This window comes from Solanum stenotomum, chromosome 5 (assembly GCF_019186545.1).
Source record: "Solanum stenotomum isolate F172 chromosome 5, ASM1918654v1, whole genome shotgun sequence".
NCBI lineage: Eukaryota > Viridiplantae > Streptophyta > Magnoliopsida > Solanales > Solanaceae > Solanum > Solanum stenotomum.
This window is the reverse complement of record NC_064286.1, coordinates 27,551,890-27,564,503: the sequence shown is the minus strand read 5'-3', so window position 1 is coordinate 27,564,503 and position 12,614 is coordinate 27,551,890. Positions and strand designations below refer to the sequence as shown.

The 12,614-nt window shown below is 41.5% G+C and overlaps 1 pseudogene; it reads right to left on the bottom strand.

The window, feature by feature from the left end:
- The window catches only part of LOC125863834 (uncharacterized), a 140,451-nt pseudogene that overhangs the window by 87,637 nt on the left and 40,200 nt on the right, over positions 1-12,614 (bottom strand).

Below are 12,614 nucleotides of genomic sequence, written 5' to 3'. Positions count from 1 at the left end.
ACAAGTCACATCCATTACTTTCTTTTCTTTCTTTTAACATAAAATTCTTTTCATACCCATTTTTTCTTCGGTTTCCTCTTTCATTGCCACCCTTAACTTATGGATTTTCCATTGGTTGAGGTGCATAATACCCGATATTGGGTCAGTGCCAAGATTGAAGTTACATTTTACATTAGCCACCCTCAACTTAGGCTTTTGCCTAATATGAGGTGCACATGTCCAAGGAGGGACCAGGGCCAACATAGTAGAAATGGTTTAATTTTAGGCTCAGAACATTTGGATCAAAGGGAGCATTTATTTCATTTGGTTGGATCTTTAATTTAGGTAATTTGTGAACTTATCAGAATAATGGCTTCTGATCACCTCCTAACTTCTAAAGTGAATTGTCTTAGCAGGGCTAACCGGGCAAGTTCTAGTTTTGGACAATAACTGTTTGAACAATCACTATTATCACACATGTCTGGCACACAGTTTCATTATTAGATTATAAGATTACCCAATTCACGTTTCAGCCTAAGTCATGCCATCAAGTTGATTCATTATCAAGTCATACTCAGAGCCGACACATTCACATTCAACTTGTCTTAGCCTACCAATTCTAGCACACATCACAAAATTTGGACCGGTTATATTCATGCTTCTGTATATACAATCCTAACACATGCTGGTTCAACAGAAAATGATCAGGCTCTTGGGGAAAAATAACACAGGCAAGATAACCCTAAGAGAGGATTTATGAGTGGGGTTACTCAGACTTCACCCCATCAATCACATCCATTTAACCCACCACCAACAAAAATAGATGCGATTGTACCCAATGCATACAAGAACAGTAAAAGATAGTGGATTGGGTAAAGCAAACCTGTGGCGCATAGTACCGAAGAATCATGAACGAGAGGGTGGGTCCGCTTTCCTGGAGCCCGCTGGAGCAATAGTAGGGTCACCCTCAATAGTGCCCACATCATCCATCATAGCACCACTAGTGGTGCTCACAACGTCCCTCACAACAGGAGGGACCTCTACAACTGGGGCAAAACTTGATGCCCCTGCAACACTCTCACGCACCCTTTGTTGGCGTAACTGTTCATCTAAAATCGAGGCCTTCCTGGCCTCCCTCTACTGCCTACGCTGTCTCTTTTGCAATTTTTTTCTCCTATGTGCGATTAGAATGGTTTCTCTTACCTTTGGCATGTGTAGGCTCAAGCCCCTCCTCGGCGGTCCCAATGAATAAATCATCCAGCACCGTATCATCTGCCAATGCAGTAGGTGCGGCCTGATGCTCAACTGTAGAGGCAGCAGGAATGGCATCAATGTCAGTCCGGAGACTAGCTAACTCAGCCTGCAAGGAGGATAAATTTATGGTCGGGGTTGATCACTCGAGGACTCACAATTCAAAGGCATCAAGATGCTTATTTATTACCTGGACCTTCCAGTCCATCATGCCCTCCATCCTTCGCTCCATTCTGGTCTCAGACTCGACTATCGACTTATGTATCCAAGGCTGGATGTGATGCAGCAGTGTGGCCATCTGAGCCTCTAATTTCTATACTCTAGCCAACTGGACAACAGTAGCTCCTAACTGTGGTGTGGACCGGGATAAACTAGGAGCAATATTAGTAGCATGAGAAGAGGAGGCCGGGACAATATCAAAGTTATCTGGAATAATCGGATCACCACCCTGTGCCTGCCCCACCGTATTTGCAACATGTGTTCCCAAGGGAGGTACCTCAATCTGGGCAACCTGCCGGGTGCCGCCACATTTGCCTCATCTAGAATAAGGCCTCTATCCAAAGTCCCTGTAGGGTGGATCAAACTATCACAATGCCAGATCGGCACGCCAGGGTCCCTACACATTTGGAAAATCAAACATGGAAAGGGGTTAGTAGTGGAGGTCTTGAATGCCCTCTCATGAATATCTACGAGCGGCATGCGGGCTAAGTCAATCTCCACTCCTGTTACTAGTGCTGCAACCATGATCGCTCTATCCCATGTGAGTTGGTTGACATATTTTTTTGGCGACACCCTATTATGCACCAACAACAAGAAAAACATGGCAACAAAATTCAATGTGCTTTCAGATACCTAACCGAGGTGCGGCGACCCACTCTGTATGCTCGCCATCTGCAGCAATGCACTTAGCAAACCATAGTAATACAGCCCCTATCTGTTCTCAAACTTCGCTATGTTTAGTGAGCAAGAGTGACCTGTGGTCAAACCATAGAGAAAGCAGTTGATGGTGGCATGTGATATGTCCACCGGAGCACCCAGACCACAATAAAAGTGAGAGGATCTTGGTCCATGGGCTTTGACCTCTTGAAGATCGAGCCACGGAGAGTGGCAGCATAGGAGGCATAGAACTATCGCACAATCTCTTCACTATAAGTCCCAGGGTCTTGAGCCATCCAATCACATTTGTGAAGGTTAAAGAGCCGGTGGATGTCAGGGACAGTGTGCAAGCTCCCCTTGAGGACTCTGCGCTCCTCTGTAATAAGTTGGGCAATCTTCCCTTTGTTATTTCTCATCTTGGCATCCCGATAAATCTTTCATTGGCCCTCAACACACCATATGTTTGGCTCGTCGGCCACTGGAGTAAGATCCTCATTCTTTGGTGCTGGTACAGACTCTGAGCTAGTGGCCTCATCAGACGAGGCAACCTGGTCATCCTTGCAGGACCCTGTGGCTGACTTGGCATTGGACCAAGAAGCATGGGCAGACTCGGACCCTGAAGCATGGTTAAACTCAGAGCCCGAAGCATGGGCAGACTCAGAGCCAGACGCAGACCCAGTAGCTGAACTTGAAGCTGCCTCAATTGGTGACCCGATCAATGTGTATTCCTTATCCGACTGGGACACAGTGACTACGTCGGTGATCACCATTTGGGAGATGCCTCTGGTGGCTCGGGGTGCCGTTGGGGAAGTCCTTGGGTTGGGAGTAACGTATGATGGATCTTTTTCCTTGTCTATGTCCTCATCAATTAACCTGAAGCTAGGAGCAATAGATTTTGACTTTCCCTGTTTTGCATTGGTGACTAGCTTCTTAGGTACCATCGTACCTGTGGAAGAAATTTTATTACCAAAACTAACCATAAGCAAACAAGAAAAAAATTTAGAACCATAAACGAACAGTAAAAAAGTCCTAAGAAAATTTCAGACAGAGGCTACAGTGGTCATCCACGGAAGAGACCTAAGGTCTTTAGACTGATCTACGGTCTGCGGAACCGTTCCGCGGATCAGAGGGACAACAATATTGGTCACAGATGGAATCCATGAATGTACATAACGGTCTGTAGATTGATCTAAGGACCGTGGTGTCACACTTGGTGAGATTTTTATGTGCTTCAACCCACGAACCCAATCTACGGTCCGTAGATTGATCTATTGTACGTAGACGGGGTGTCGTGGATGCGATCTGTGCCAGATTTCAGCCCATTGTTTATTTGCAAGTCCACATATTAGACTATTTTCAACAATATCCTAGTCTAACCATGCATTTCAACATTAAATCATACTAGTTTGTCATTCTCAGGATTCCGATTAATCATTTGAACAATTATTGAAGACAAACTTTGGAACCCTAAGTCGAAACTTACATGTATACTTATAATCACATACAACAAGGCAACAATTACTATCTATCATTCCAAGGGTATTGTAACTTCCAATTTTATCATGCAATTTCATCTAACATTTACCCAAGGTCAAGACCCAACTCCCGACTTTTCATATTTAATCTATGAACCTAAATTCAAAGTGAGAGGAAAGTCTATTACCTTACAAGCAACAAGGTATGGGGTGATTGCGTGACGACACTATGCTTAGCAAGACCAAGGAATCACCTCTTCATTACTAACCCAACACCGGACCCTTTTGTGGAATATGGAATGAGTTCTATTCGTAAATGGAAAGGAATTGTGGGAATTATGGGGGAATGGAAGGGATGATGTTATGGGGGAGTTATGGAGTTATTTAGGGAGGGTATGGAATGGTGAAACGGTTGGAGAGTGAATGGAGGGAAATGGAAATGATTTTAAATTAGGGGAGTTTTAAATGAGGGGTCCGGGTCGGGTCAAACAGAACTAGGGTTTGGACTCACGAGACCTCGTCTACGGTCCGTGAGTCCATCTACGGTCCGTAGATCACTCTTACACTTAGAAAAATTGAGAGGCTTACCTGGGGTCTACGGACACCATCCACGGTCCGTGGATTGAATGACGGACCGTCGATGGGGTCCGTAGCCTTTGCACCAGACCATTTTCTGTAGATTTTCCATTGTGTACCTGCACATGTAGCAACCAATAGGCTATTTTTTTAAACATATTCTGGACACTTTTTAGACACGTACTCTATGCTTATTCTAGCCAACACTAAAAAAAAACTAAAACACCTATATCTAAATTGATACAGAGACGCAAATAAAGAAAGAAAACTACAAAATGGATAACAAAAACCTATCCTTGGCTAGATTGTACATCTTGGGTTGCCTCCCAAACGTCGCTTGATTTAACGTCGCGGCACGACGCAAGTTCCTTGATTACTTAGACTTTATCAAGATTGTAGGCCTCAATAACTTCTTGCACATGTTCAACATTACCTCGATAGATCTTGATCCTTTGCCTATTTACCATGAAACTTGTTCCTTCACTATTCTCAAGTTCAACCTGTCCATGGGGGAGCACTTTTGTGATAAAAAATGGCCCAGTCTATTTGGACATGGGTTTGCCTTGAAACAAGCGCAACCTAGAGTTGGATAGAAACACAAGATCACCAACCAAAAATTCACACTTTTCAATTCTTTGATCATGATAACGCTTCATCTTCTCTTTGTACAAGGCTGAAATTTCATAAGATTTTAGGCAAAAATCATCAAGCATATTCAAGTCATTCATTCTTTGATTTGAAGCGGCGCCCCAATCCAAATTTAGCTTCTTCATTGCCCACATCACCTTATGCTCTAGCTCTACCAGTAAATGACAACACTTCCCATATACAAGTTGGTAAGGAGACATACCTATGGGGGTCTTGTATGCAGTGTGATAGGCCCATAGAGCATCATCAAGCTTCCTTGACCAATCCGTTCTATTAGCATTCATAGTCTTTGCCAAAATCTGTTTGATTTCTCTGTTGGACACTTCATCTTGTTCACTAGTCTGTGGATGGTAAGGAGTGGCTACATTGTAGCGGACACCATATTTCTCAAGTAGTACATTGAACAACTTATTACAAAAGTGAGAACCTCCATCGCTAATAATAGCCCTCGATGTACAAAATCTGGAGAAGATATTCTTTTTCAAGAATGCGGTGTCACTTTTGCCTTCATTGTTGGGGAGCGCAACTGCTTCCACCCACTTCGATACATAATCAACCGCAACAAAAATATACTTCATCCCATATAAACTCAAAAATGGACCCATAAAATCAATGCCCCATACATCAAACAACTCTATCACCAATATAGGATCATAGGCAGTTCTTGCCTCTTTGAAATCCCACCTTCTCTTTGGCAACGATCAAAGGACTTGGCGAAATCATGAGCATCTTGGTGGATGGTAGGCCAATAGTACCCCCACTGTAAACTCTTATGTGCAGTGCGAATACCACTACGATGCCAACCAACAGGTTATGAATGGGATGCTTCAAGTACACTCAACATCTCAACCTCGGGCATATAGCGACGGATAATTCCATCAGCACAACTACGATACAAGTAGGGTTCATCCCAAAAGAATTTCCTCACATCATACATAATATTTTTCTTTGTTGAAAGACAAATCTTGGGGCACAATATCGCTTGCCAAATAATTAGCAAAGTCTGCGTACCAAGGAAATAAATCATGAGAAGCAACCAATACATGTTCATCTGGTAAAGCATCATTAATTTCAGCCCTATCTCCAAGCTTTAGCATAACCTCTTCCTCTAATCTGGATAAGTGATCGGCAACTTGATTTTCGGTCCCCTTTCTAACTCTTACTACAAAATCAAACTGTTATAGCAACAATACCCATCTAATCAATCTTGGTTTTGCATCCTTTTTCGCCATCAAATACCTCAATGCAGAATGGTCAGTATGCACTATGACTTCAGTACCAAGCAAGTAGGATCAAAATTTCTCGATTGCAAAAACCACCACAAGAAGTTCTTATTCGGTCACAGTATAATTCTTCTAGGCCAGATTTAGATCTTTGCTAGCATAGTAAATAGGAAGAAGAATTTTCTCTTTCTTATGTCCTAGTACCATACCAAGCGCCACTCCACTTGCATCACACATTACCTCAAACGATTGTTCCCAATCAGGTGAAATAATGATTGGTGCAGTAACCAACTTCTCTTTCAACTCTCCAAATTCTCTAAGACAAGCATCATCAAATAGAACATACACTCCTTCTCGAGCAGTTTGCATAACGGATGTGCAATTTTTGAGAAATCTTTGAAGAATCTCCTATAAAAACCTGTATGCCCAAGAAAACTTTTAACACCTTTTACAGAAATGGGTGGCGGAAGCTTTTCTATTAATTCAACTTTAGCTCCATCAACCTCAATACATTTCTCTGAAATTTGATAACCCAACACTATACCTTCTTTAACCATAAAATGACACTTCTCCCAATTCATCACCAAGTTGTAGTCTTCACACCTTTTAAGCACCTCGGCCAAATCATCCGGACAACGATCAAAAGAATCACCTACAACTGAAAAATCATCCATGAACACTTCAATAGTGTCTTCCAGCATATCAGAAAATATAGATGTCATACAACACTGGAAGGTTGCTGGAGCATTGCATAACCCAAATGACATCCGTTTGAACGCAAAAGTTCCATAAGGGAAAATGAAGGTGGTCTTCTAGGGTTATAGAAATTTGATTGTAGCCTGAATACCCATCAAGAAAACAATACCAACCCTTTCCTGCAAGTCCATCCAACATTTGGTCCATGAACGGCATAGGAATATGGTCCTTTTCTGTCCACGCATTCAACTTTCGGTAATCCACACTAACTCTCCATCCAGTAACGGGCCTCATTAGAACAAGCTCATTTCTTTCATTTGGAACCACAGTAATACCACCCTTTTTAGGCACACACTAGACAGGACACAACCAACTACTATATGCAATGGGGTAAATAACTCCCGCATCCAGCCACTTGATAGTCTCTTTTTAACTACCTCTTGCATAGGTTGATTTAATCTTCTCTGGTGCTCGATACTGGGATTATGATCTGGCATGAGTTGTATTTTTTTAGAGCAAATACCGGGAGGAATCCAAAAAGTATCTGCAATAGTCCACCCAATAGCTTGCTTGAACCTCTTTAACACAGTCACTAAGCACTCTTCCTGTCTTGCATTCAAATTTGCTGCAATGATGACCGACAAACTATTCTCTCTGCCCCAGTACACATACCTCAAATGCGGTGGTAGAGCCTTAAGCTCCAATTTCGGTGCCTCCACAATCGACGGTATTGAGGGTGAGGACTCGCGATTCTTCACTCATACTTCTTTTGTTTGGACCGATATTCACACCTATCGAGTGCGGCTACCAACTCATCATACTCTTTAATACCATCACTATCGATATTCATCATCACTGCTGCTAATGCCTCACCACCTAGTCGCTCTTCAATTTTCACTTTTGTCCCACGCTCCACTCCGTAAGTTATAGTAAATACTGTTTGAAGATCACCACTCAGCTTCATGATCCTACAAATATTGAAAGTTGCTTCTTCATTGTTCAATCTGAACATTCTCTGTCCCTTTTCCACATCAACCAATGCACGCCCTGTGGCAAGAAACGGTCTCCCAATGATGATGGGAATCTCAAAATCAACCTCACAGTCAAGAATCACAAAATCTGCCAGAAAAATGAAAAACTCCACTTTCACTAGCACATCATGTAGTACACCAATGGGCCACTTCACAGTTGTATCGGCCATTAGTAACCTCATTGCAGTGGGCTATGCGTCCCCTAGACCCAACTTCTTGTAAATAGACAATGGCATGAGGTTTATGCTAGCACCAAAATCACATAATGCCTTAGCAAAGTATAACAACCATCTACTACATGGAATCGTGAAAGCACCAGGGTCATCCTTCTTTTACAGAAGAGATCTTGTAGCAATAGCGCTACAATGCTGCAATTTATCATTATCTTCAAAACTTACAGACCTTTTCTTTGTCACCAAATCTTTCATAAACTTCGCATACCCAGGCATTTGCTTCAACGCTTCTATCAAAGGAACATTGATAGAATACTGCTACAACATACTAATAAACCTGGGATATTTACCAGCTTCAGTCTTCTTCACTAACCTTTGTGGGAAAGGTGGTGGAGGTCTAGGTATGGGGACCACTTTCGAAGATATCTCCGCTTCCTGCTCTGTTACCGTCTCAGACTCTTCTCTAGCCTTTACCACATCATCTTCTTTTCTAATCTGTCCATCCACCATAGACTGCATAAATGGATCTATGATTTGCTTACCACCTCGAGTAGTAACTGCCATACAATGACCATCTTTCTTTGGATTCTGGATGGTGTTGCTATGAAGAGTGCCAGGTTGACATAGATTCACTATAGTACACAACTGAGTCATCTTCTGCTCTACATGCTTTATTGATACTTCATGGGCATCAACCTTTTGCCAATACCAGACAAGTCATTTCTCAACTCCTTCACATTCTCATTAGTTGCATCACACGTTCTCATCATCTTTTGCATCATATCTTCAATACGCGCCAAATTGCCTCAAGCTTCCCTAGTGCCATATTTGCAATTTTGAGGGGGAACATAAGGTCCAACCTGATCGTTTCTGTTGGCATAGTTGTTCCGATTGTAGTTGTTTTTGCGATTGAACTTTCCATTCCGGACATATTGACCCTCTCGATTGTATTTACCATAGTTCTGACCTTGGGGCCAATTTCTGTGTTGGTTCCTTGAGCGTTAGGTCGGAAACCCCCTGTCTGCTCATTCACTACATAAGCATCTTCTTCATAGTAACATTCTTCAGCTGGTGGTGGTGTTCTAGTCAAGTAATTCACTGCATTTACCTTCTCTGCACCTCCGCTCACATGCTTCAATACCAACCCTAACTCGGTCCTCATCTCTTACGAATCTCCCCTGCATACTGATTATTCGTAGCATGAACGAAAAATGTGTTTCTCCTATTATCCGACCTCCTATTTCTCCATTTTTTATTGTTGCGAGAGATCTTCTCCAATTTTTCTGCAATCTGTGCATATGTGCACTCACCATATGATCCTCCAGCAATAGTATCAAGCACTGCTTTATTGTTGTCATCCTGACCACCACAGAAATATTCCTTCAGTGACTCATCATCAATAGGGTGATCCGGAATACCTCTTATGAATTAAGTGAATCTGTCCCATGAGCTACTCACAGACTCTCCAGGCAATGCCACAAAATTATTTACCCTCTCTTTGTGATTGAGCTTCTTGGACAATGGATAATAACTTGCTAAGAACACATCTTTCAGTTGGTTCCATGTATAGATGGAGTTATAAGGAAGCTCAGTGAACCATATAGCAACATCGCCTGTCAGTGATAGAGGGAACACTCGTAATTCGATGACATCCAAATCTAAGTATGGTCGACCTACACAGCTCTTGCAGACCACCCTTATCTTGGCTATGTGAGCATGTGGGTCCTCCGTTGGCAACCCTAGGAACAAGCCCCTCGCAATAAGCATCTGCATTAAGCTACTTGTTACCACAAATGTGTGCCCCGGAGGCAAAGGGGGTAAGACTAGAGGTCCATCAGAGTCAGCAATATTGACGTTACCTCTGTAGTTGTCATGCAGTTGTGGGCCTGGTGGACCATGCACCCTCACTGCATCTCCCAATTGATTTTCAGCTAGACCCCGGTTTTCCCCAACAGCTACTCGTGGCTGTTATAACTCAACTGCATCACCAAGATTTACTCTAATAGGATTAACTAGAATTCCATGATTGTTCATTCTTCGCAATGTTCGGTTCAACTCTAGACGTACGGAGTAAGTGGTTCACCCTGGCTCCGTGTATTTGGCATATTCTAAAGTCAGAACCTGAGAGAGACAAAAACAACAAGAAAAAGTAAAATTAGGAAATATTTGACTAAAGTTGAATAATGTAGTTAAAATAAATCTAAAAGCCAAATTTCCCCGGTAGAGGCGCCAAAATTTGACAAGCTCAAATTACACCTCCCTAAAGAAGCATAAGCGATCGTTGTCAAGTAAATAACCCAACTTGTAGGTTGGGGTCAATCCCACGAGGAAATGGTTTAGACTTTAATTTAACCAACAATTATATTCGATTAGTGAAATTACTTCCAGAAGCAAGTAATAAAAAGGGGGGGTTTTGTGAAACAAATTGTAAGAAATAAAAAAGTAATCAGTAATCGAAACTCAATTTCAGTTGTTATCAAGATGAGAGAAATAACTAGGGTATACGTGTTTCCCACAAGCTCATAACGCAGTAATCCTAGTAATCACAATCTTTTCCTAGTGTACTACATCCAAAGTGATAGGTAAGGAATCTCTAAATCCTTGGTCCGGCATCTAGAGAATTTCACCCCGTAACTTGGTCCGGCTACGTGTGTATAATTTACTAACCCTTACCTTTACCTCATATTAGACATTATAATCGATGTTTGGCTTAGTTAGTACTTCGCACCAATCGACACTAGCCTATTAGATAGTATAACACTAAATCTATTTTGATAATTCTTTTCTTGATGATTACCTCCTTGGTCGGGCAAGTAGCAACAATGCGAGTTCTAATGCGTGCACTCGTTAAAAGGACTTCTAAACGAAAGAATTGTCAATGCATGCAACAACTCTATTCAAGAATTTCTTATTTACTATTCATACTTTGTTAATTGCTCATGGTTTCCACAACCCTAGTTGCGGGGTTTAGTTACCCATAATCATATGAACACAATTCATTGTTTTAGATGAAAGAATTATGAACTTACGTAAGAAGAATAATACACCCATAATTTCAACTTGAATTGCAACACCAAAATGTTTAAAATGAACTTAGGAAATTAATAATCGCTACGTTTCCAAGTATAATCTCCCAAGTCACAAAATAGAACTAAAGTAATAATCTCTAACCCCCAAAAGTGAGGTTTACATGCCCTATTTATAGAAAACAAGTCCTAAATTAAAAGGGAAACAAAATAAGGAAAGTTTGTTACAGGCACGCGTCTTCATTCCACGAGACTGACTCACGGACCATCAATAGATCTACGGTCCGTGAATCCCTTCCGTCAGCCAGGACTTAGAAAGTATATCAACTTCCAAAACTCTGCTTCTCTGAAGCTAACGAAGGAATTGCAGTACGGACCGTAGATCAATCTACGGTCCATCAATACCCTTCCATAGCTCCACACTTATAATCTTCAAAAATTTGGTGCTGGAATCCTCATAGTCTAAATCTACCGATCAACAGTACGGTCCATACATTGATCTACGGACTGTCAATGGTCACTGTGGTTCCACACTTGGTTAGATTTCACTGATTTGTCTTCCATGCCTTGGCTTCTGATCTACGACCACCATCTATGGAGCGTCAATGGACCTACAATTCGTAGATCACCTCCGTAGATTCCCTTTTCTGCATTTCTTTCAGTTTTCTCTTTAATTCCGCGCCTGAACGTCTTTCCTGCAAAATATGATAAAATCACGTAAAAACCAATACAAAAAGGCCCTAGACAACACAACTTGTAAGTGAAATGTATTAGAAATACCATAAACTCACGGTATATCAACACCCTCAACTTGAATTTGTTGTTTGTCCTCAAGCGACCCACTAGGACTCTTAACGAAACTTTTATAGAAGCAAGCATTACAAGCACAAGCAATCATATGGCTCTCTATCCCACTCACTTTTCGGGTGCAAAATTTGTTCTCTTAGTCTCAACAAGCTAATTCATGTGGATTAAACCATGACAACGATCGACCAACCAACACACAACATACACTGTTTTATAATCACCAAAGTACCAACTTTCCGAAAATGCAACTAGTGCCCTCACTTAAAATGAAAACCCTTTTCTTTCACACAATGACTTTGAATTTGAGTACAAGGATTCATTCAACAATCACACTTAGAAACAACTTCAAGTACAGTTAGTGCTGAGTAACATAAGCTTGCCTTTATTTTCACTACTTAAACTCCCCAATTTAGACTCTAGGATAACTATAGGACTTTCTTGGCTAGTAACGTAGGCTCAAGATCAGGTGTGCTACATTTGGGTACTTCTTCGTTACTTTCTGCCCTTCTTGATATTACGCTAGGCTTTAAACCTTTTTCTTCCCTATTTTTGTCACCCTACCGTTTTGCCTTCTTTCCCTTAATTTTCTTCAACCATGGATGTGACTTTAGGCTTGTCAGATCTTTTTACTTTTCACTTTTATCTCTTTCATGCCTTTTTTTTTTAGATTCAACAAGTCACATCCATTCCTTTCTTTTCTTTCTTTTAACATCAAACTCTTTTCATATCCATTTTTTCTTCAGTTTCCACTTTCATAGCCACCCTCAACTTATGGATTCTCCATTGGTTGAGGTGCACAATACCCGATATTGGGTCAGTGCCAAGATTGAAGTTACATTTTACATTAGCCACT